This window comes from Lissotriton helveticus, chromosome 7 (assembly GCF_964261635.1).
Source record: "Lissotriton helveticus chromosome 7, aLisHel1.1, whole genome shotgun sequence".
Taxonomy (NCBI): domain Eukaryota; kingdom Metazoa; phylum Chordata; class Amphibia; order Caudata; family Salamandridae; genus Lissotriton; species Lissotriton helveticus.
In genome coordinates this window covers 789,569,877-789,589,119 of record NC_136068.1, presented here as the reverse complement: position 1 = coordinate 789,589,119, position 19,243 = coordinate 789,569,877, and the positions used below count along the sequence as shown (strand labels likewise).

Sequence of the window (19,243 nt, the reverse complement as noted above, 5' to 3'; positions counted from 1 at the left end):
GCCGAGCTAATGACCTTTTTTCAAAGCACTAGTGTGAAAGAGCCTCGTTCTCCTTCAGCGCGTTCGCAGCATCACAGAGCCGGTGGATTTGCTTAATGCAGTTTGAGCCAATGCAGACGGTCGGCCGCGTGCGCCTCCTGATGTGACAGGCAGCCGCGGATATTCGCACCTAGAGCGCCCGGTCTCAGGGCTGTCAGTCTCCAGGGACCTGCTACGGCAAGCCGCACGCGCCGCCTCACGGGCTCGGGCTTACAGCTCGTTTCTAAAGGAGCCGCTGCGCAGGAATCGCCTTCAGTTGATCCCGTCGGTCACAGCAGATGAGCCGCCCCGGAGCCGCTCAGCAGTACCGCTTGCAGGGCTTGTGCCGGTCATCCACACCGGTGTAGAGAGCGGCTGCTCCCTCAGTCTGCAGCAGCGTGCACGGTCTAGCAGTTCCAGCCTCAGACCGGGAGGGGGCGCCAGATAGCACCCTTCAGGAAGCCTCAAAACCACATAGCTCCCAGCTTTCCTTGCAGCAGAGCATCGGACTAAAATCTCCGAAAAACAACGGGCAAGACAAAGGAGTAGCGAATACCAGACCTGACAGGATCTGCCAAAAATGAAGGTATCGCTTATTTTATTATTCATTAAAATGTTTTTCGTATAAAAAGACTGTGATGCCAGTATTTGCCGCCCGTTCTTTTTCGTCTGCGTTCCCAGTGTTTACACATCTCAGGCAGGTGCAGGAATGAATGGAAAGAATTCAGAGCATGCTGTGAACGTAAACACTGTTTTTGGAAGTTGCCGGCTTCAGCGCCCAGCCGTGCGCGCGTTAAAAGCCTCGCCGGTGTGCATGGCGGATTTAAAAACATGCTTGTGTGAAGTGCCGAGTACTCCAGCATCCGAGAGGTGCTTAACCGCGCTTTAACATTCCCAAGTCTCTGAGGAGACTTCTACTTCGAGCAGACAGAAACAGCGTGGCTTGCACCGTTATACATGCCCAAGAGCTGTGGCATTTTAATGCTATTCCACATATTATAGATTCGAAATTGAAAGTGACAGCCTTGAAATATTTCCTTGATTATAAGCGTTAAAGTCCCACATGTTTTCTGATAACGATGCATCGCGGCTGTGCGTGAGCGCCCGTTCATTTTTGCGTTTTATTGTCCCCTCCAGGCGAATGTGGTGTTTGTGGTTTTCGCCTGGTGCTGCCTGCAAGTGAGAGCCAGGCACCCGGAGATCGTCGCCGGCACTAACAATAAAGGGCATTTCTTGGACAACGACAAATGGCTGAGCTCCGTGTCACAGTACGACAAAGACAAGTACTGGAACAAATTCCGGGATGTGAGTACTTGCACGTTTATGATTGGCAGGTGCCTGTTCACCGAGGTGTGGCGCGGGAGCCGGGGCAGGGCTGCACAGTGCGTGCTGGTGCAATCCTGTAGTTTACCGACATTTGATAGGCAGTACGCACCTGGGGACACGCAGCCGCAGACTGCCTCCTATTAGGGTAATTAATGCACGTAAGAAAAGGCAATCAGGCAAGTGTAAAAGGACCTGGCCTTCAGGACCATGGTTAACGTCGAAAGAACTTTATGCAGTTTGTAATGGTGGCTGCTAAAGCAGGAAATCAAGCTTTGAAGAATTGTTAACATTATTGACGTTAAGGACTGAGCGCCAGTGATTTTTCTAGAAATTCGGCATGGGTGCCATTTTTTGGGACTTTTCCTGTTTCTTTTTATAAAACAAGCATGCAAGCTCCAGAATGCGAAGATAAAGCTTGGGCTCGAGCAGCAAGTTAGTCATTGATATTGGAAACTTGGTGTGTCTGGGAGCATTGTTAGTAAACACGGGGAGGGCTCAGAGTTACAGGAGGACCAGTGCAGTGGAACTAGGGTGCAGCAGGCGTTGAAGCCCCCCCCCCCTCCAACAACTTTGAAAGAGTTTAGAAGGACAATAAACATTAAAAGGCTTTTCAAATGTTTTTTTCTTCCAGTACTATGTGTTGCGTTTTGGGAAAGTGCTTTCAAACATCCCCAAAGCCTTTAGTGTGGGGGCATTGATGTCCAGAGCCCCCTCTTTAAAAATTGCTCCAGCACAACTCAGGATGGTGTTATCATTAGAGACACCATGTTTCAGGTCTGTACTCATTTTGCTCAAATCACAGTTTTCACGAGTGTTAGTCCCATTAGTTCAGTTGACTTGGACCAGAAGTACAAGTCCCAGATGCAAAAGGCTGTTAAGGGAAAGTCCAGAGCTTAAAAAGGGTCTTCCTTATGGCACAGAGTGTTCTGGTGGCACAGTAACTTGGCGCTTCTCTGGTCTCAGAGTGGACATTAGGGAGGGTATCAGATGAGTCCATGTCACTAGAGATACCATGTTTCAGTCCTGGCCTTTCCTTTTACAAATCATTGTACTTATCTATGGCTGTCCAATTCATTCAGATGAAATAAACGAACACAACAACTCACGGAATGCACTAGTGTTGTTTCAAGATAAACCCCAGACTAGAAAATGGTGACGTCTGGTAACGTTAGTGTATATAGTTTGAAAAAAGATTCTGTAAACTGCTGAAGCAGTCAGAGTTCAAATAGACAGATGACTACAGGCTGCACAGGCAAGGATAACGTGAATGGAGATGCCACCCAGATGCATACAAAGTATCCGCTATTATAAAGCAGTGATCACTTTCCCATTTTCAGTTGATGTTTATTTCACTTACTCCAAACTGATAGAATGAAGAGCAAAGCTCTGAAGACACTATAGAGTGGCTGCCACGTTTGCAGGCGAGCTCGGAGGGTACAAATCATTATCACACTTCTCCGACGGGGATCAAAGATCCTTGACACTGAGAGGCCTGTCAGCTTAGCTGGTTCTTGTGGGATTGTGAGCCATGTGATGACCCTCAGCCTGTCAATTGCCTTGTTCGTCGCCAAGAGGTGGTGTTAGCAGTGGTCCTTGACAATATCCATCTGGCCATTGACTCCAGCTGCTGTGGCAGTGTCCTAACTTTATGTGATTTGTCATTAGACACTGTTGGCTAAGGGGTCTTGATCTCCAGCTGCGCAGACTCTGTGTGACTGGCCAACCAGATGAATTTGTTTTAAATTATTTTCGTCAGTGTGCACTCAGAAAGTGACAGTAGGGCGATTCACCACTAATGCCTCAACCATGGCCGGTGGGGTCCTCGGAAGATTGGCAAAGTGACACTACCTACTTAGCCTCTTATGTTATGTTATGTTAATATATGTTAATATAAGTTTTGTATAGCGCTCAGCTACTCCAAAGAGTGTCCCGGCGCTAAAAACCCAAGGAGGTGCAGAGCAGGAGAGATTGACAAATGTTAAGCCTTTAGGTCGCATTCACTTCCATGATTTCTAGGTCTGTATACATGCTGACGACACACTTTTTCTACTTAATATGAACATCATATAATCAGCTGACAACCAACTTACAGTGTACCATGCTCATGGACAGGGCTAAACACAGCAGATCTGGCTTAAACTAAACATTGACAACACTGATGTTGGTGATGGGTGGAAGCACAGACCCCTGGGCCGCCTCTCTCCGGTCCTCTTATATAGGGTGAAACACAACGTTTACACTTGTGGCCCAAAAGTCTTGGAGGTAAAATTGATTGAGATCAAAAGCTTTTCATTCAAGGCTCGACAGTCGCAGCACCCTGCACTATCAATCTTTTAGAAATAGAGTGACGTCACCTGACTGTATCATCCTTGATACTAGCACACCTAGATTAATGCTATGCAGTTTATCTAGGGATCAACCAAACTTTTTATCAACATAGTCGAGGTCTGCAACATCAGACAACTTGACTTAATATCTTTGTGCCCATTCTTTTTAGGGCTTTATCTATATTTTATTAGCTCAGTTTTCTTGCCAATGACTCAAGCATTATTATTAAAAATCATTTGCTTAGTTCACCTCAATTGAGTCTCAATGGGTTTGCCTCTATGTTCCTGCGAGAGCCTTTCACTTTCTAATGCCTTCCTGTTGAAAAATCTTCAGTTGCATGAATCAACAAATATTGGTAAAGAAATAAGTCTTCCCTTGGCAAGCTAGTACATTGGTTATATATTTTTAATTTTATTACAAGTACAAAAAAGTAAACACGCCACCACCCATACATGGCTGCCTGGTGCTGGGAATGAGAATGTAATAGTTAAAAAACATACACTGATGTGGATCTATTATGAGTAAAGTTATTAGGTAACAAGTCTTTCAGATGTGCCATGCATTTTGTTGTTATTATTTGTAAAGAAAGAATTCGGATTTCCCTTTTACTTAATGGTTCCCCTCACTCACCCGTAGGTGGCATGATTCATCATAGAGAAACCTCCTCACATCACATAAGAATATAGAAAAACACATATAGCGCACGCTATATGTGTTTCTCACTATTCCCTTGCAGGTAAAACAACCGCCAGTTGACCCAGGTCAGGGCGAAGATTCACTTCAAACACTGGTGGAGTATCTCATGTTTAAAGGTTGAGAATTGTGGTGCAATATTCGTGTAACTGTTTTTCCCTTTTTCTTTCTCACACTTTATTCTCACCCTCTATTTTTTTGTCCTGACGGAAGCCTCTGCACCTTCACGGAGAGCCTTAGGCGGAAACGTGTTGACTAACACACATGAATGACAGGTTGAATTCCCTCCTCTTATAGCACTTATTTTTTATTCCTGACCTATGGAGGCCCCATTAAAATGTTCTGGCCTACCCTAGAGTTAGTTCTATCTCACCCCCCCACTCCCACCTTCTTCTGTTAGTGTTCACCACACTCTGCCTACATCATTGGTTTTAGGAAACCTCTTATGAACAAATTGAAAACATCCCTGAGCTCCTCCCTCTCAGAGAGGGGGTTGTAGCCCATATTGCAACTAGGTTGCGATGTGAGGAGGTTTCCCTATGACGAAGCATGCCACCTACGGGTGGGTGAGGGGAACTGTCCTGTAAAAGGGATATCCCATATAGTCCCAGGTGGCATTTCGGTGTTTTTTGATATTATTATTTGGGAAGTTGGACCTTGCAGGTCTTTAAACCTCCTCAAGCCCTCTTTTTGTATGTTATTATATTATTTGTAAAGAGACAAGAATAAATACTAACTAACCAAGTTATTTTCAGATTGCTACACTGTTACAATGTCACTTTAAACACTGTAGAAAGAAACTTAAAAAAAAGACAGCAAAAATAAATCACCACCATAATGTGTGCCCAAAATGCAGGCTAAATAAATAGTTGGTATGTTATGTAAAAATACATAAAATAAAAAATACACTTGGAACCACCTTTCTTTTTGAAGACAAAAGGAAGTATTTTTGTACGAAGTGAGCAATGTGCACATGCTTTCAGCACTCAAAGTGAAGGGAAGCAGTAGGAAAATTGGGCTCATCTACTGTTCCATGACTTATGCTGTGATGGGCAGGAGCAAAAATGTGAATGGCAATTCAACAGACCACTGTCCAAAATCCCCTACATGTATGTAGGTATGCATGTTGACTATGTATGAAATTGTTTGCCAAACAGAAAATTGGTGATACAGCTAAAGCGATCTCTAAAGCTGACCCTAACATGGGTAGCTATTCCTCTTCTTACCTCATGCCTTGCACATGGAGCACACTCCCTCCTGAATATCAGAACTATTTCATCACAAATTTCCTCTGAGAAACAACTCATAACTCACAATGCCATACCCATCATTCTGCACTACTTTTATCCATACTTATTTAGTATAGAGTAACAGAACACGAGGGGTATTGGATTAATGGATTAATTGGAGGCAACCAATGCCTACAACTCCCAGAACACAATGGGTTGTCTAATGAAAGCCAGTACTGAAGACATGGTGCACTGATGACATGGATATGGGTGATAACTTTAATTACTTTGCAGAGTGTTTTGTTTTCTATTTTATTTTTCAGGCTCACAGTCTCAACATAGCCTGATCTATTGGGGAAAAAGTAGGCTCAATTCCAGTTGCGGACGGCATGGCTCATGGGTGGGGGCAGGCACCGGTTCACCGGTTCGCGAGGGTCGCATGTGTGAGTGGGTCGTAATAAAAATAAAATAATTACCTCAAGGCCAGGTCCCACTTCTTCCTTGCTCCTGCTTTCCTGCCTCTGACAGGAACAGGAAGCAGGCAGCCAGGATCCCTCCCCAAAGCAAATTACAATGCTGCAATGGAGAGCTGGAGAGGCGGGCATATTCTCCATGCAGGCTTCAATGCAGCCTCAATGGAGAAAGGGAAAGTTTACATGACTGGTTTGGGCGGCCCGAGAGGTCTGACCAAACAGTCATTGCTCACTCAGGAGTGGGCAAATCACTCCTCCGATGCCCTGCTTCATAAGCAGAGCAGCTTCGCCCACCCGCTCACTGGCAAAGGTAACATAAAATAGTAATAACTAAAAGTTATTACCAATTTATGTATTTGCCTCTTGCACTGCAAGAGAGCAGTGGGGTGACGCTCCTCCACCATAGTGGAGGAGCCACCACTGCTCAATGCCGAGAGATCCTATCAAGTTAAAAGGTGACTGAAAGGTTTGGATAGATAATAAAAAGTTTATTAGGACAATTATCCATAAACTATTGCAAAACAATACCAAAACTATACATTCTAAAATTGCCTTAAAAACCTGTTGGTCCCCTTAAAACAGCACACCCTATGCACACCCATCCCTAAATCTCTTTTTGTCAGTATGAAATTTGCGATTCCCACTGCCAAATAGAATAATGCATTTCGGACAATAGAAATAATGCATTTCAGACAACAGTTCCATTGCCTCCAGCATTTGATATGTTTAATATTTTAAAAAACAAATGGGCTATTTACGATGGCGGGCAGACATCAGTCCGCCCGCTATCATTGTGGTGCTGTGACCGCCCGCCAGATGTGCGGCGGTACCACCAGACATATTAGGATGTGCCCGCCATAGTGGCGGGCGCCTCCCGGGCCCTTAACATTGCAGATGGTGCTGCAGGCTGCAGCACCGTTTACAAAGTGAAAACGGCCAGCACTGCATTTCCCTGCACTGCGTGGCAGGCACCACACGGTGCCTGTCATGCAGTGCAGGGAAATTCAAGGGGGTACCATGGGTACCCCCCAGTGCAGCAACACCCCTCCCCAACAAGGGGGGCCGCAGCAGGTCCCCAAACCCAATCCCTGCCAGCCTTTCCATGGCGGCAACACCGCCATGTAGACGGTGCATGCTAGGCAGCGCCACCATTTTAGGAGCCATGCACTGTCCGCCAGACAATCTTTGCGATTGCCTTTGACGCTGAAGCGGCGGACGGACTTTGTGTCCGCTGCAGTACTTACCGCCATCGTAATTGGGCAGTGGGTAATATGCTTAGTGATGGCGGAAGGACCACCACCGCCAGCCTGACAGTGGCGGTCTTTCCACCATCCTAATAACCCCTTAAGGTCTTAAAAACTTTGAGGCCGATTAGGATGGAGGATTTTCCGCCTCCTCCGGGCCGGCGGAAGCCACCTCCGGCCCGGAGGAGGCGAAAAATCCTCTGCGGAGTCACCAAAGACCCACCGCCGCATTACGATGGCTGGTGGGTCTTGGTTTCTGTCCGCTGCTTTTCCGCCGCGGTCGGATTACAACCGCGGCGGAAAAGCTCTCATTTGGCTGGCAGTGTCTATCAGACACCGCCAGCCAAATTAGGATGCATTTGTAAACATGCTTTTCCGCGGCGGTTTTTCCGCCGTGGAAAAGCATGTGTACTTTTAAATTTGGGGGCCCGTTGCGGGCCCCCAGGGTGTAGGCGGGTGGGGGGTGCACATGGGGGGTACCTATGGTACCCCCCAGTATGTACATACACAAAGCGGCAGGCACCGCGCGGTGCCTGCCGCTTTGTGCATGTAAATGGTAAACATGCACTTTTAACATTGCGGCGGGTGCTGCTTGAAGCAGCACCCGCCGCAATGTTAAATATCCAGGATGTGACCTCCAGGGTGGCGGTCACATCCTAATTTGCACGGAGGGACCGCCGCAGCCCATGCGAACGGTCCCTCCACCTCTGGGATGGCGGACGGACGCAAGTCCGTTCGCCAGCCTAATCGGCCCCTTAATATGAACAGAAATATAAAAAACACAATCCATAAGTACACGAGACAAGAGGCATTTTACATGCAGAGGATATGTACAAAATCCATTGCCATTCCTTATCACATTGCGCCATTTACAGGATGAAAAGACTGGGTTACACCCCACTCTCACTTTTAAAATGTTGTCTCATAAGCTAGAGTCGGGAATCTGGGACAAGTAGGGGAAGGCCGTGTCCTGGCCAAGGGTATTTAATGAGAAGCTTAACAAAGAATTTCCCCTTAGATAGGCCAGGTCCAGAGAACTGGCAATCATTCCCAGAGATTCTCTGAAAGATGTGCACGCTGCTAATGGTTTCTTTTAGAAAGTGATGCTCTTACATTGTTAATGCTGGGCTGTTCAGGTTAGAGTCAGTTGTATCATTGGAAAGTGCCTCCAGGTCTTTGACTTCTTAGTCAATTGCATGTTGAATTCTGGGCCTTCTCATTTCATTTTTAATATTGCAGGATTGGACTCAGCAGAGCCCAATCATATGCACCCTTGGCTAAGCTGAATGTGTCACATAACATGCGACCAGGCACCTATTGTACCAAAACAATCGTGCAACACACCACGCACTGGGTGAATAAGATGCATTGTGGGTCCAGCTTGCATTTCTGCGAAATGTAGATATATCCTTAAGGCAAGCTCGCGTCTTAGCCAAGAAAAATAACAGGAATATTAGAACCTCTGTAATGTGTATAGTTCTCATTTTGTTGTTGCATTGACTAATTTCTATAAAACGAATATGTTTTTGAGGTTCCAGCTCTTACATTTTCTGGCATGGAATGATGCTCACTTTGTATCTTTGTGTCCTCGCTGTCGGCATCCATGCAGGAGTTTCTTGCCCCAGTGTGTCCGGCTTCTTATCCAGCATGTTCGAGTTCAGCTCGTCTCACTGTGTTGCAATGCTCACCCTTTGCAGCTCGTTCGATGCACCTTCACACACGCTGGTCTGAAGAGAAGGACATTGATTTGAGGCCCTGACTCCCGCGCCTCAGCAGGGCCGGGGCAGCTGGCCGTGCTGTGGGTACGGGATGCGGCCAGGGTCAATAAAGGCAATCTGCTGGGAGGCGCTCTCTGGAGCGTCGGCAGATCTGCCGCTGAGATTTCTTTGAAATGTGTGGCCAGACATGGCTGGGTGACCTTTGGGGGCTAATGAAAGCTGCCTCAGAAGTCAAACGGGCATGTGACTTCCATCAAAATATCGACCAGGCGCATACCAAACTACCAAGACAATGTTTATGCTAATTTGACAATGAGTATGCTAATTTGCTACGGCTGTGCAGCTGCTGTGGGCGGCTACAGTCTAGTGAGAACACATATTGAAAAGTAGAAATCAGCACGTGCTGTTGTATGAAGAGGTCACTGCCAGTTAAATATCCATACGTGTTGCTAATTTAAAATATGTTGTGCTCAAGCATGTGGTTGGTTGTTTCTTTTAGTAGCTCATTAAATGTTCGAGGCAATGTGTGTGTTCCTTTATGGTCTGCTGAAGTTTTTTTTATTGATCGGAGCTTCCTTTCAGGGCAGAGGCTGAAGTGAACATTATTAAGGACACTGGCATTTTGTGGTAGCGGAGAACTAAATTATGCGTCATTTTTATTTACATTATATGGCAAGAAAAGGCAAATTATGAGGCAGAATGTGTCACATTCTGTAACAGTATGAATTCACTATTTGTATTGCTTTAACACCCCTTAATACTGCCCTGGTAAAGTTCTAGCTCCCTAGAACCAGTTGAACACCTGACACCGGAAGTAGCAGCTGGAAGGTGTCCAGTTAACCGAGTGGAATAACGTAAAATAATGCACCCCCTGCAGAATGTGAAGAGAGACCCCAGAGTCTCCCATACCTCACAGATATTTATTGGCTTTAGACAGATTGGGGCCCCTCTGAAGGGTTTCGGGGTTCCTGAAAGGTTGACCCCCCCCAGACACAGGGCCCTGTGTTCTGCCCCCGACTTAACCTTTGCAAATTGCCTGCCACTGCACAGCACCAACTGGTCCCCTGCCCCCCCCTTTTTAAAGAAAAATAAATACACCTTCGTTCTCTTTGAGTTGGAAGCACATTTTGTTGTTGTTGAAATCTGCAATGATTCCAGTAGATGACAGATTGTGTGGTACATCCATAGTTATGCGGAAAGAGTAACATTATTAAATTGCATAATTCCAGTGCTCCTGCCCATTGTCTACCTTCGCTAAATTGAGTGTGCTGAAAAAATGGCATCTGCCATTTTGCAAACCCTTTGGGGAATATTGTGCCAATTTATTTCTGGCTCCACACTTTACATGTGGAAGATTGACCTAGTTTCATATGGAGTGCGAAGAAGCAATTATAGAAGTTCACAAATGTAGTGGAGATATTTCATGTGGCAACACCATAGAATGTTGGCAACCCCTGCGTTTCTGTTCATTCCACGTGTCCGGCCTTTATGGCGTATTCCACCTTGCTGCAGATAGCTATGAGTTAGCAACACGGAGATGTTGGAGGAGTGCACAATAGTCTGTGTCCCTCCAATTTCTGCTTGAAGAGTCTCCTTTTTCTCACCTCCCCCAGCCCTGATTAAACATTTGACCTAGCGCCATGTTGGCTGAGACATAACAGAGTTATCAGTGCTCTGCAAGTAAGGGGTACTGGAGCTAGGGAGTGGAATTTGGTCTTATTTCAAGTAAAGTGTTTTTAATTTCATTTATGACTTGATGTAAGAAGCAGCTTTATTCATTTATAGCTGGCTGGGAAATACATGCTAGATTGCATCAATCAAGCTTTTTTGGCTTTGATATCCAAGCTTCTCGATGCTTCCGCAGGTGTTGGGTAAGTGTGAAACAGTTTGCAATTAATGTAGTCACAACGGGATCCCTACAGACACCTAACGTGCTGATTAATTCTGTGGTGCTCCATGTGCACACTAGGAACACTGGAATTCGCAGACCAAATAAATATGACATCTAAGGCATACAGGGTGCTGGGAAAAATGGGAAAGTGCAGAGCTTCACAAGGGGAGCGCCTCATTGCGTGTATGCGCCCGTGGCCAAATAAGAGTCGCACATATGGATGAGCCAGTGGGTAGAGACCAGCGCAAGCAATCTTCCTTTGATTCCAAAACCTTAACTTCTGCCTACCACTGATATCCCAATCTTTTTTTTCTTTTTTAATGACTGTTTAATTAAATATCTGGTGCATACAAAAATTAAATAAGACATATATATTCCATGTAAACATCGTTACATTTCAAATATGTTACATTTGAGAATAAATGCCATTAAATTCATTCAAAAACGCAGCAAACACAACAATATACCCAGAGTCTCGTTATCCACAGATGATTAAAAGACATAAAAAAAATACTCTATCTTCCCTCCACTTTTGAGGGGGGGCCATATATTCTGCCCTAGCTCCCTCATCCTGTTGCCCCTTCGAGAATATAGAGATGCTTCGATGTTATGGATCCCTAACAATCTTGACAGCCACATCGGAAATGAGGGTGGCGAAAAGTCTTTCTAGCCAGTAGCCAATAATATTTTTAGCACTGCAACACCGATGAATACAAATGCTTCCTCCTCCTTTTTCAACCTCAGATTAGCATCTATTCCCATTACCATCAGGACCCATTCTTTTTTTTCAATCAGTACCTTAATTCAAGATTGTGATTTAGTCATGAATGATATAATGCTTCTAGAACTGAAGGTCCTTTAAATATCGATTATAGGTGATAAATTAAATGATTCCATAACATGTTTTTATAATCCCCCTTGGCTGTCACTGGCATAGATCCATGAGATGGACGGAGAACGTCAGTCATCGGCAGAGGTAAAGAACAGTGCTGTGCTCCTTGTGAAAGGCTCTAGCATAGGTTCCAGCACCACCTGAAACGTTGACCCCTCTTGTTGTCAGGCGGCAATCCCCCATTTGCTGGTAGAAGCATTTGAAGTGGTCCATGAATGCCTAACCTCATTCATCTCAACAGTTGTTAGCCCTGACAAATTCAGAGTCAGGGGAAAGTTCAAAGAAATAAAGATGAGTGATAAAAAAAAATCTGTATCATCTAAAAGGCAGTTGACAGATCAGGCTAGTAGCCAAGCGAGGTGCTATGAAGTAAAATGTAGTCTGATCAAAGGATCGGTTTGATCTAAACATTATCTGACTCAGCAAGCTAAAAAGATGGTCAACTCAGAAGATGGATTAACGGGCAGGACAAAACAACTGACTATTGAGCCACCAAAATGAAGCAATTTGCCAGAAATCTTATGGCACCACAAAGAAATGGAAAAAACTGTCAAGTTTGAAGCTCATACTGGACCCTGTGTTTCTCTTTTAGCCTAAATGAATTGAATGTAAATCTTTCAGGTGTTTTACCCTGGTTCTTTGACCAGTGATATATTGTAGGAGAACTGGATTGAAAATGATCAGTGGTCCCCCTTTGAAGTTTGAACTCACCATTGATTTATATTTTCTTTATCCCTAATCAGCTCAAACAACTTAAGTAAAGATCTGTACATTTTATTCCTGATAGTTTGCTCTGTGATGGAACCTGAATGGCAACGAGGAGCCTTTATTTGTCTCTCCTTTCTCTTAACCTATTCATTTCTTTTTTATTTTCATCAACATTCACCCAAAAATAGATAAGTATACAGCTGTACAGTTTCTCTCTAATGCTCCGGCCAGTGTTGAGATTCAAAAGAAGTAGATTATGCTCTGGGGGACTCATTCATTATTGTACTTCTTTGTTTTACGATTGTCTTCATTTTGTCAGCATTGCTTAGTCACTCAGAAAAATATTATGTTGGGTTTGGGGGAGATCGTTAACAGCAGCCTCTTTCCTAACAAGTCCCTGGAATGGTGTATCTGTCAATAGGGTTAAGTAACCTTACGAGTAGAAGCGTAAACTTTTTTTCTGTGCATTGACTGATTTGTTGTATTTCCGTTTTTGTGTGATAAATGTGTTCAACCTTGAGCCTGAATCCGATTAAATTGATTCATAATTTTGAATTCAGTTGGTCCTTCTAATTGATATTGTGTTTGAATTCAATGATATTGGTTAAAAACAACAGCGACCTGTCTATTCTTGATTTTCCTTTACTGCCTTTTGTTGTCTAGTTTCATTGCCACAATGAAACTAGACCCCAGTCATCCCTCCCTCATCCTCCCACTCTCACTCTTCTTATTCTCAAACTTCCATCTTTCTCCTGTGCACTTGAGTCTTCAACTTGATTCCACTCCTGGCACATCCTCTGTGGAGAGTGTTTATACACAAAAAAGGCTCTGGATTTTTTCATCATTGTCCTAGTACATTGTTAACGGTCAGACTTTCTAAAGTTTCTTCCAGGTGTGCGAGGAGGGGTGGATGTTGAGTACCATTGAACCGTTTCATATTTGTGTGGTCTGCCTACTATAGCTACAACGGATCCCGATAATACCATTCAAAACCTACTAAATGATAGAATCATTGGTGCAATGTAAAAAAGTGTTTGGTAAATAATATAGAATGATATTGCATAGTCTCCCAGGGTCAGGTGTGTCAGATTCTATATTTGGAAGAATGATCTTGACCCAATTTATGGTGGAATTTATTTTACCGAGTGTATTGGTTGAATTATTTTTAATTTTTAATGTTAAGGCTCTGATAATTTTGTAACATGAAATATATGAAACAATACTTTCCCTTCTCCCGGTTTTATTGGTAGATATCCTCAAACGAAGTCCCCGAATACGATACGCTGGTAGCCACTAGGTGAAATGCAGTTTTACTGCAGTCTTATGATGCACAGAACTCTTGATATGTTCAGCTTTAATTGGGTAGGTTCAAAGTCCTGCAGCAGGGGTCCCCCTCTTTTCTTTAAAACGATAGTACAGTGCAGCAAACACTGGGCTTCCTTTATATGAAATGCCATAAAATTATTCTTTAAAACCCTAAAGATCATTGTGCACAGGTGAGGCAGTGGCGGCTCCTGCCCCACCGCTCAGCGAGCAGTGCAAGAAAAGAAAATGGTAATAAGAGTTATTATCATTGTCTTTTTTTTTGTTGGTCTCGGAGCCAGGTCGGGTGGGGCGGGGCTAGGCTCCCGCCATCAGAGCAGAGCGAGAAGTGGTTTGCACTCCTTTAAGTGTGCATGATGGTCTAGCCAGCCCTCTGGGGCTTGCCAAACCACATATGCACTTACCATGTTCTCCACTGGGATGTGTTGCACAGCCCAGTGGAGAACATGCCCAGGCTGCCAGGCACTGCCTGAGCGGCCTGTTTTGCCCCTCAGACCAATCATAACGCGGCGTTGATTGGCTGGGAGAGGCAGGGAGCCTTGGTGCTTCTTGGTCTGTGACGGAGGAGAGGTGGCGGCAGCTGCGACGTCGACATGTACGTTTATCTTGTATTATATTTTCCCTGGCCTCAGGATAGTGCACCTTTACAGGCAATCGTAAGGCTGCTAGGGGTAGCCATCCCTATCTCAAAATGAATTTTTCCATGGCAACTCCTGTGATTCAACCAATCTGTCTACAGCTCAGTCGCCCAAATGACCTCTATTATCTGATTCACAAAAAATTGCTGAATTCCTTTTATGAAAAGTCTGCACTTTTTCCCAAAGATCGTGTGACATTCAAAGGCCAGCACACTCCCCTCAGCATGTCTGTCTGTTCTACTTACAGATGCTGACTGAGAGTGTTGTGCTGAGGGGTGGGATGATGGCACACATTCTGGTTACCTCTCCCATCAGTGCTCCTTCTGCTCTTACCTCATGCTGGAGTGTAACTCACTACAGATCCCTCAGCATGTCTTCCTCATCCTTGGGCAATGGGGCAGAATTGCCAAGGAAACTCCATCAGCGATGTTCCCTGGGCAATTTCAGTCAGTCAAAATTTCTTTATTCGATTAATTAAAATCATAAAAGAACGAGCAATACATGGAAACATTTAATCATGACACACAATAATACATTTCAAAAAATCTATTAAAATTTATATCAATTTTGTAAAAAACAAATATAAAAACCCTAAAAACACATTATACACGAATAAAATTGTACCAATAAAATCAATAAGATATAGAGGGTAATCATTAATCGGGGACAAAGTGCCTAGTGCTAAAGCGATGTTTGTTTATACGTGCGCCAGCAACCAAGAAACTAGCAACATGAAATGCCACTTTTAAATTGGGTAAAAGTTGCAGGAATAGCATAGCTGGCTTTACCTGTGTAAAACCCATATCGCACAATATTGGCAGCAAAAATTTTTTCCTACTCTCTTTATAATGGCCACAGAACAGGATAAAGTGCGTCGTGTCTTGAATAGAAAAATAATCGCAATCACAGAGATCAGCATTTTCAGGTCTAGTCCATTTTTTAAAATTGCCCAAAATAAAAGGAATTAAATCAAGACGGAACCTTGTTAGGAGAAACCGATGGTATGGTTTATGTACCGAGAAAAGGTATGGTTCCATGCCTAAAACCGATGTTATCGTACAATGTTTCCTAACTGTATGTTTGTTCAACTCTGTGGCTTCCCTCTCCAAGACATAGTGATCAGTCAAAAGATTTTTGACTATCTTTATGTCTTCTAAAGTTATCAAATGTGGGGAGGAGAAAAGTTCAGGACGGCCAACTAGAGTTAACTGCGTCTTGACATATTTTAGCCAAGGGATGTTATGTACATTATCCAGGGCTAAACAATCTTTAAGAATATGATGGTTTAGAGTGAGCTCCTGATTAAGCCACACTTTCAACCAACCAATAACTGGGGCAACCTTTAAGAGGTCGGTAATGTAGCCCAGACCAAGCTCTGTATGTGTTATGTATGTAGAGGTTGACTGGGGGACAGAAAGCAGAGTTCTCAAAAATTTATTTTCAACTTTCTGGATTTTATCATACTCATGATTAGTGTACCCCCAGATAACAGAGCCGTATTGGGCAACCGATAAACATTTGGATTTATAGACCTTTATAATGCTTTCCATGGGGCGAGCACCGAGCTTTTTAGCAAAGCCAAGCAGCCCAGCAGCCGCTCTAGCTACTGCGTTGCTTTTTGCCATAAGCTGGGGACCCCACTTACCTTTTTCATTAAAGATCACGCCTAAGTAGGGAAAAGACGGAACTCTCCTAACCTCCTTCCCCGAACAAAAGAAAGTTTTAGACTTTCTTTTCCTGCCTGCGGGTCCTGCTATCATTACATGGGATTTTTCTACATTAGTTTTCATGTCCAAAGAGGACATGAATTCCCCAAAAGCTGAGAGTAGTTTATTCAGTGCCACTCCAGAGCGAGCCAGAAGGACCGCGTCATCCGCGTACAGGAGAACAGGTATCTTTATTTCTCCTGCACGCGGAATGTCAGTATGGGACCCTGCCAAAACTGCCTCAAGACCATTAATATAAAGTGTAAAGAGAAGGGGTGCAAGGATACATCCCTGCCTAACCCCTCTCCCTGATTCAAAATGACAGGTACATCTTCCTTCCCTAGTCACTCTGACCGACGTCTTGAGGTCTCTATGTAACTCTGCCAAGTATCCCACCAAGGGGACATCAAAGCCCATGGCCAAAAGGACCCCCCACAACTTAGCCCTGTTGACCAGGTCAAAAGCTGAGGAGAGGTCCATAAAGGCCATGTACAGAGAGCCCCCCTTGGCAGCCACATATTTACTTATGATCAGTTCTAAATTCAGACACTGATCTAAGGTTCCCCTTTTGGCTCTAAAACCATATTGTGCGTTTGATAAAATGCCCTTCCCTTCTAAATGCTGAGTCAGTCTACCTAAAAGGACTCTTCCCAAAATCTTAACACTTGAATCGATTAGGGAGATTGGCCTATAACAGGCTGGGTCTGTTCTTTGTCCTTTTTTGAAAATTGGTATAATAGTAGACTTCGACCAGCTAGTAGGAAAAACAAAGTCTCTTGTGGCATTAAAAATGTTGGTAAGAATCTTGGCGCTTAGTTCAGGGGCGCTCTTAAAAAAGTCAGCGGGAACCCCATCGGGGCCCGGAGCCTTTTTAGAATGTGTGTCGCTAATAGCTTTTTTTACCTCTTCTATAGTAAAAAGGGAAATGGGAGGGGCAGTTTGCGTGGATTGCATTCCACAGCCTGAGATATTATCAGGACAACTGTAGATATTACTGAAGTGTGTGACCCACTGATCGTCCGGTATAATGCAATCTGCTCTCTGCTTATCTAGATCGACAAAAAAGGGATGATTTATTATCGCCCAGAATTTTGAACTATCTCTCTGAATATCGGGCGACAACAAGTCATTCCAGGCCTCACATTTAATCTCTGATTTTCTCTTCCTGATAGCGTCATTATAACTTTTCCTTAACAACGCTATCTGTGCTTTGTCTCTAGGCTCAGCTTTTAAAGCCTTTAGGAGAGTTGAGTGAGCCTTTGAGCAATCTGAGTTAAACCACTTTTTGGCCCTAGATGTCCGGGCCTTATTCCTTACAGTCAGATCTAGATCAACCTGTTTACAGATAATGTTAAATGCTTCTATCAGGGTAGTGGGCAGATTATTATTATCCAGACAGATTGCAACCTCGCCCTCAACCTTGGACAAAGTGTCCTGTATAAAAGTGATCGGGGTGACTTGATCCCACTTCAGCCTACGGTTTTGGTCTCCCAGGACTAAATTAGTCGCACATGAGACTACAGCCTCTCTTTTTCCAAAAACTCCCTGAGATAAAATCTCTAAAATTACTGGGTTGTGATCACTGAAGACTGAGGTTACTACCTTATAGGTTGAAACCTCAGACAAAATACTAAACGACAAAAAAATATAATCTACTATTGTGCTGGAATTGTTACCCACAAATGTTGGTAGCCTCGGAATACAAGGAAGGGAGGAAAATCTTCGTATTCCTCACGGCAATTCATATTACATGGGTGGATATTATAATCTCCCAAGAGAATCACCTCATAGCCGTTAGCACTATTTTCGGTATGGGTGGACAGGAAATCCTCTAAAGTTACCAAGTGCTCGTTAAACAATTGACTGGCAGGAGAATTATAAAAATTAACTAATAAAATAGGCTGTGAGTTAAGTGTAGTTAATTCAACCGCTAATATATTTGATGAATTAGTTTTAATTTGTCTTGGCTTTCCCTGAACATTTAGGGAAATATATATAGCCAAGCCTCCCTTGGCCCTTCCAGATGTGCTAGAAACAGCAGGTACGGAGAACTGGGAAAAGCCGTCTAAGGCAAATCCATCCGACGTCTCCCAGGTCTCCTGAAGTACAAGAATATCATATGATCTAACCATTTCCAACCAGTTCTTATTACTAATTTTAGAACTAATACCAGCAACATTCCAACTCAAGATGGAACAAACCCTGTTACTGATAATTTTTGAATCAGAAAGTACAGGGACAGATAAAGAAACAGGTAAAAAACCCTCGTTGTTGGTATCTTCTGGGGGAATGAGTCAGTCATTCTGATCCATGAAGGACAGTGGGGCAAAGCGATTGAATAACTGGAGAGGTTCAGCAAAAGAGTTACGCTGTGGTAAAAGGGGATATTGGGCTACAGAATTATGCCTTATATCCTGCCCCCGTCTAAAGTTAAAATCCCAGGGTCTATCCCATCCCAACGCTGGAGTCCTTGGATAAGTAACATTATGTTGCTCCCCATAAAAAAACTTCAGAGTTAGAGGAACAACAGTACCTTGTCTGCGTTGGGGGGGGAATAGATTTGCCAGTATGTTAGGGAGAACATCTTGATTCGAAAGGGTCACTGCCACACAATCCTCTTTAAACTTTTTCGGGCGGTTTCCCAGCCAAGGGACCCTTGACGCAGACTTAATGACATTTGCCAGATGCTGTTTCCCCCCGGGTGCTAACCGCATGTTATTAGTTAGCCAGTGCAGAGCCTTACTTGTTAGAGAAGTAGGGCTTTCAACTGTTCCCCCTTCCAAGGGGGGTACATTTGCAAGCACCAAGACCACAGGGGTGGCCTCGACTAAGAATTGGAGGGGGGCCGTGGTATGAGTAGTTGCTAGGGGTGGTCTGACGGAGGGGAGATCATCTGTTGAGATGGTAACTAAGAGAGAGCCCTCAGTGGTGGTAGACAAAGGTATTAATGGTTGGGGCAACAAATTTTCAACAGGTAACTGAGTCCCTTCATTGTCACAAAAAACTTCGTTAGTCACATCTCCACGTGTGTTATTGGGCAAATTTGTGACCAACTT

The 19,243-nt window shown here is 44.1% G+C and overlaps 1 long non-coding RNA gene across 1 annotated transcript in view; it reads left to right on the top strand.

Moving 5' to 3' along the window:
* Positions 1–500: 500 nt before the first annotated feature.
* LOC144767050 (uncharacterized) overlaps positions 501–19,243 on the top strand; it is a 182,985-nt gene continuing 164,242 nt past the window's right edge. The window contains exons 1-2 of the long non-coding RNA XR_013598041.1: positions 501–604; positions 1,156–1,323. This is a non-coding gene — a long non-coding RNA (uncharacterized LOC144767050). The remainder of the gene's footprint in view (positions 605–1,155; positions 1,324–19,243) is intronic.